General features: G+C 42.0%; 1 long non-coding RNA gene across 1 annotated transcript; it reads left to right on the top strand.

The window, feature by feature from the left end:
- The first annotated feature begins 437 nt into the window (after positions 1–437).
- LOC142465503 (uncharacterized) lies at positions 438–5941 on the top strand. Its single transcript, XR_012787896.1, has 3 exons — positions 438–745; positions 2349–2506; positions 4373–5941. It is a non-coding gene; the product is annotated as an uncharacterized LOC142465503 (long non-coding RNA).
- The last annotated feature ends 1051 nt before the right edge of the window (positions 5942–6992 follow it).

The following is a 6992-nucleotide window of genomic DNA, read 5'->3' as shown; positions in this document are numbered from 1 at the left end:
CACATGCAACATGTTTATTTTAAAAGGAAATTGGAAATAGTTTTAGTTGGCACGCAAGATGAAAGCTTCCTATGCGAGTCCTTCTTGGCTGTACATGGTGGCATATTGCAGGCACATCTTCCAGAGCTACATTATTTAGAATAAATCGCATCACTGCCCACAGCGTTCCCTTCACTTCCAACAAAAATGTATGTTGCACACACCATGGGCCTTTACTACCAAATAATGAGATGTCACACTGTTTCTTCTAAAGAAAAAATCCTCTTTATGAGGTTTCTTAGAAAGCTTTCAATTTGTTCTTTTGCTGGCTTTGTTGGTTCAGGGAAAAAAATAAATAAAAAAAGGACACTGAAGTGTGTGCATTTGCTTAATATCCCAATTCCAGCTGGCTTGCCTGCTGTAAAACTGGCACTGTCCCCCTATCACGGTCTGAGGGAACAATAGGGCACTGCAAGTGGAATGCGTCATAATCCCATCGCAAGCTTCATCAAGGAAGCAGGGCGTCAGATTGGAGGCCAGACACCCAGAGGCAGCGACATCTGTAACTAGGGCAGTTCTAATTAAAACCAGAGAGAACTGAACAATACTGATGGGGCAGCATACCAGTTTCTCCAACAGCTGTTACTCAAGTATTTTCTCTCTTACTAGGGTTTATTTAAGCATTTCTAAAAGTGCCCCCAACCCCCCAAAAAAGAGAAATCTATCCTGAAAACGATACAAGAATGTGATGGATGCATATATACAGGTAAATATATGTTTATTTGTTCTACTAGAAATCCCATTTACTCTGGTCATGAGTGCCATCAAATGTATCCCCATTGGAATTGTGCCAAAGGCTTATTGTAAGAATATACAAGGACGTAAAAATTGCAAGGACACACATTTAACTGCCAGCAATGTGTTGGGGACCCTTTTGTTAAGGTAGCTGTGTCAACAATGATGTGAGATTTAATATAGGGAGATATTATGATGGAAATAACACCAAATAAATTAACGCAGTTTTTTTTAATTCATATGTATTGTCTAGAATTACTAATGTGTGTGACATTTATGCAATTAGATTACAACTTTGTACGGTAGAGATTTGAACTTAAATTAGAAATAATGAACACATTCTGCAAGCAGTGCTGTTCTAATTGATTAATTAGATAAGGCAAGTGTAGCTTCATTTCCTAATGTGATCTTTAAAACGAATATTAAGAAACCATTTATTTCATATTTGTATGTCCTGAAACAAAACATCAAGTGGGATAGTCTGTAGAATGAATGTTTTAAGTGGTCCTAACCAAAGATGACAGAAAGCAGATGCAGCATCAGGAGTAACAGACATTCCAGAAGCAATTCCAGCTTACCAGCAGCTAAAATATGAGCATGCAAAGGGATTTAAATCAAGGACATGCGACTCAAACAGGGGATTTATTGCAGTGCATATTTTACATGTCACTAAAATAAATTGACTACTTAATTTAAGTGCCATTGGATTTTTATTACATTGAGAGACGCAGCTTTGGCAAGCTGAATGATATGTGAATTTGAATCACGATGACAAGCATTAAAATATGGATAGTATCTGGACCGGGTTTGCTGTAGTCATGGGTGATCACTAGCAAAAACAAACCTGTAGGCTCACATACCCTGAAAATTGTACCATTGGTGCGAATTCTCCAAAAGGTTCTATTCCAGTGCGGTTCTTTTTAACCTTTTTTTTGGTTAAGGAGCCCCATAATTATATTGTGAAATTCTGAGGAGCCCCAATTCAATTTAATAGCACATGAGATCAGCTGCATTGTAAGGAACCCCAACCCTCTCTAATAGCGCGTCTGAGATCAGGTGCATAATAAATGCTTTTGCATTTGATACAATTTTCAAATGGAGGTAGATATATCAAAGGCATTGCTGCTCCGAAGAAAAAAAATTGGGAAACGCACCAGCAATTATGGGTTGCCTTCCTCTGGATCAATATACTGCAAGTAAAAATATAGGATAAACTCGTCTAAATTTAGCATAGGTTGAACTTGATGGACGCACGTCTTTTTTCAACCTGATCTACTACGTAACTATGAGTCTTCAAGGTAATTTACCGGCTCTAAAATGTTTAATTGGTATTGCATTCAAGACGAATTACAAATCAAGAATTACACCGCAAGTAGAATAAAATAAAAAAATATATACAATGATGTCACTACCCAATGATGTCACTACCCAATGACATCATGGGATAAATGTTGATTTTTGCCCGTGACGTTACGCAATGAAACATAGGCGAGGATTACAAAGTCTTGGAAACTCCAAATGCAACTAATTATAAGAAGCAACTCCCCCCAATTTTTTTTTTCTTCGAATTCTAGTTCCTGAACTTGCGGTCCGCCAAGCGGTTCCGACATACAGCGCAAAAAGAAAAAAACATCATCAATATGGTCGCTTGGAAAATAGCATTATCGTCCCATGTTTTCCTGGCTTTCTGCAGGGCGCCCGCGTAAGCCTTGAGCCACACACTGTCCTCCAGGTAAGTATTCTTGTCCGGTGAATAGAACAGCAGATAAGTCGGCTGCAATTCAGGCTCGGTTAAAGGGGGGCTTGAGGAGTGGAGTTGAGCTCCCCTACTGTATAGTGACACTATCATTCACCTAGAGTTACCCGTCTCTTACACACACGGATATCATTTATTATACTTGCATTGCACGTTGTGCAAACCCAGCGATGCTGAGACTGCAATTGTAAGAAGCCCTTTACAAAGCAATCCTCTCAAATGCTTAACTTTGCAGTTTTACCACAAAAAACAGAATGATGAAGTGTTGAATTTTAGTGAAATTGGATGTGCTCTGATCTGGTGTTTATACACACACACACACACACCATTGCAAGTACTATAAGTACTGGGTGAGCTTACACAAAGATACTTACCTCCCTAGAGGTGTCGGTAACTCTGCAGTCAGAGAAATTGTGTGCCATAATGGTGGCTTTAAATGTCCCGCGGGCCAATAGGAAGTTGTGACGTCATCAATTATGGCTTCCTATTGGCTCACTTGACCAAAACATTTAAACTCCACAAAAATACCGGCACCTGCTACGGAGGTAACTCTCTCTGGAAGCAGGGGGTCCCCGGAGGTGAAATTAACACAGTTCAGCTCCAAAGACCCCCTGCTTCAATCCTGTAATAATAATAAAAAATGAAAACACAGTTTGTTCTGCTGCTTGAAACTGGATCTGTGTTATTGGAAGAATGGGGACTGCCTTCTAATGTTTAAACTCCCCACTCACCTTTCCTAAATGATCTGCCAATGGCAAGGTATAACATATATTTACATTTGCAAGTCAGAGAGTCTACACCTCCATGAAAACTAGAGAGGGAAAAAAAAGTGATAAATAATGAAATTAGAAGGGAGGCGTGACAAATTCCATTCTATGTTAGACGGCTAGCATTTTTTTGCATTTATAATTGTATGTTCTTTTTAAGATTAGGAGGATTGAGTTGTGAGGGTGTTGGGAGTACCGTAGTCCCACTTTGTGGAGGCTATGGGAATGGGCCTGTAGAAGGGGTTCATTACCCCGAAACGTTGCCCCCCCCCCCCCACATCTTCCTGCACAAACATCCTTCCCAGTCAGGGGTTTCCCTACGCTACCCTCACTTTGCAAGTAATATCACAACCCCCCCTTCCCTCACCACACCCTCCCCTTCCTGTATCCACCCATTACCTGTATTTTGCTTTTGCATATTGTTGTAACGCGTTTTTTTCTCCGATTAATACATAATAGTATTTCTAAGCTTCATTAGCTTTCTTGTCTTCATTTGAAGTGGCCAATCTGATCATGCGTGGGCCAGATTAGGTCACTGAAACCCCAACGTAGAAAGTTAAAGATACAGACTTTTTTGCAGCATGAAATAATAATAATAATAATATAGAATATGCGTTATTCTTGTGTTTTACTCTCAGCTTTTTCCTCACTCAACAGTAAAAATAATAATAATTGCAAACGCTAGATATTGGGTGCTCCGCCACCCCTCCAACAGGTCAGGTTTTAAGGATATCTCTGCTTCAGCAAAGGTGGCTCAATCAGCAGCTCAGTCTTTGACTGAGCCACCTGTGCTGAAGCAGAGATATCCTTAAAACCTGACCTGTTGGGTGGGGTATTGAGGATTGAAGTTGAGCCCACCTATGCCAGATTATTGCGTGAGCAACCAGAAAACGCAGAGCCGCATTCATCACGCAGAAAAATTAACTGAAAAGAGGTCTATTAGGAAACGTGTGACCTAGAACTAAACGAACTAGTTTTAATCTACTACAAATCTGGAAGAGGTTCCTGATTCCCAATTGCTTCTCCTTTTAACTTCATAAAAACCCATTTGTTAAGATGGGCTAATAATTTTCAGCTCCGGAGACCCCCGGCTCCTGAGAAGTGCACTGGAAGAAGAGACGTTGGAGCCGTGGGGTAGGACCTTCTCCCCTCCAGGTGCGCCACCTGCAGCTGGTGCAGAACGCTGCGGCCAGGTTAAACAACCCGACCTGTTCCTGCCACCTGTTCTCCATTCTCTGCACTGGCTACCCGTAAAATGGCAAATCTATTTCAAGATTGGCTTTTCAAAGCACTGCATGACCAGGGTCCGGCTATCAGAGAGCTTCTAGTTCCCTACACTCATTCTCTCACTTCCATCTGCAGACGAGAGACTTCTAACCTCTCCCAGAATCTCTTCCTTTGGCGCCCGAGCTTTTAGCCACGCTGCTCCCACTCTCGGGAACAGTCTGCCTCGTACAGCCCGAGAATCCGCCTCTCTGGGAATCTATAACAGGCTCGAGGCCTACCTGTTTACCCAGGCATTTAATTAACGAAGCAACACCTGCTGGCTTTTAATGACCACAGCACCGTCCCATCCTGTATTGTGTTTGGTCTCGTTTATAACCTTAAAATGTTTTCTTTTTCCTTTTTGTAACTGTGAAGCTTTGAGTCCCATGGGAGATAAGCGCTATATAAAGCTATTATTATTAATGCCCGCACGGGGAGGAGGAATACCGTCCCGCTCCTCTCCTTCCTTTGGGCATTAGTGATTAGCACGGGCATTAGGCAGCTCATGGAGTGGGGAGAAGCTACGATCCTAAACCAGTAACACCTCCGCCCCCTGCACTCGGTGGAGGGGTAGAGCGGGCAGCAGGGGTGGCAGCAGTTGAGGGCAGCGGGTGAAGACCCCTTGAGGGATGCATGTGGCCCACCTTGTACCATAATGCGTTTTCTAGGCTACACCATTTAGTAGAGGTACTAGAAGCATTGCAATGAACCCAAATATATCTATTTGTAGTATCACTATAGGCTGCAGCATGTACATATCCATGGGTGTATGTTATACTGAAACTCCCTCATATAACCCAACCCTTTTACACAGAAAAGGACTCCCTGTGCATGTGAAAACACACAGAATTCCAGCCTGAACTTGCTAGCATTTGTTTTCATTCCCAGGAATGTACGTTAGAAGTCACAATATTCCCATGTTTACAGAGAAGCAAGGTATACATTTTACTTCATGTAACAGTGTTTATAAATAGCCTAATGCTGCATTCTCACATTTAATTACATGTTTAAATGCATGAACAAGATTAAAAAAATACAGCAGAATAGCTTAAAGCTGCAGTTCAAGCTGGCACTTTAAAAAAAATATATATTTTTTTTTTTCCCCCATTCAATTTGTGCATCAATACAATCTGCACACTAAGAGATTAGCTAAACTGCAGATCGATCTGTTCTCTTGTAATCAATCGCTGGCTCTGGGTTATTTAATTTAGTTCTTGCACAGCATTGTGGGCAATGTAGTCCTGGAATATGTGAAAAAACGAATAAAGCGCAACATATATTGTGATAAGATCAAGCTGCTGCCTGAACACCAACGGTTTCCCCAAACCGCAATATGCAAAACTAGACCAAAAAGGGCTTGTGGCGCACAAATGACGAAAAATACAGTGATAATGTGCAAATAATCCAAGTGAGAAATAGCTCTGAAAAACACACAATACTGTCACTTCATATGTGGGAATCCTCTTGTGCCAGGACTCCTGATAGACCTCATATGAAGAAAGGGACACAAATGCAAAGGGTATAGTGCATTAACATTTACTGATGGTGACATACAACACAGAGGGGAAAGGAAACAGACTCACACTTTCCCTGTTGGTAAGTAAGCAAGAAGTGACTTTGGGCGCACGTCAACCCTGCTCTCAGATCAGCTGTTCAGCGTGCAGACACACACGCACCCCCGCTCTCCCGGGTGAGTCTGCTTCCTTTCCCCTCTGTGTTGTATGTCACCATCAGTAAATGTTAATGCACTATACCCTTTGCATTTGTGTCCTTTTCTTCATATGAGGTCTATCAGGAGTCCTGGCACAAGAGGATTCCCACATATGAAGTGACAGTATTGTGTGTTTTTCAGTGCTATTTCTCACTGGGATTATTTGCACATTATCACTGTATTTTTGGTCATTTTTGCGCCACGAGCACTTTTTGGTCTAGTCCTGGAATATGATTGACCGGGCAGTTACTAGATACAATTGGTGCACTGCTAGAGAGAGGGCGGGGCTCAAGAGCCAGAGCCTATCAGAAGGGGAAGGGGCTGTCACTTTGGAAATGCCAACATTAGAAACAAAATTAAAAATGTCTTTAAAACATTTTTTTTCTAAATGCTACCTAGTACAGAACTGATTTATTAAAAAAAACACACATGTAGGATATTGCTTTAAAGCAGCAAAAATAAGTACTCTGTGCAATTTTTCTATTACAGTATTGAAGCAGGGTGTCACCTGTGCCGAACTGTGTTCCTCTCAGCTGCGGGGACCCCCTGCTTCCAGAGATACTTACCTCCGTCGTGGGTGCCGGTATCTTCAGCCAAGGAACTTGTGTGCCCAAGAAAATGGCGGCTAAAAAGTCCCGCGTCACGAGGGCCGATAGGAAGCCGTGATGTCATCCCTTGCAGCTTCCCGTCAGCCCGCGTGACCGGGACATTTAACGGC

The sequence above is a fragment of the Ascaphus truei genome, chromosome 14 (assembly GCF_040206685.1).
Source record: "Ascaphus truei isolate aAscTru1 chromosome 14, aAscTru1.hap1, whole genome shotgun sequence".
Classification (NCBI taxonomy): Eukaryota; Metazoa; Chordata; class Amphibia; order Anura; family Ascaphidae; genus Ascaphus; species Ascaphus truei.
The sequence above is the reverse complement of the archived record's forward strand: the minus strand, read 5'-3'. Positions and strand labels throughout refer to the sequence as shown.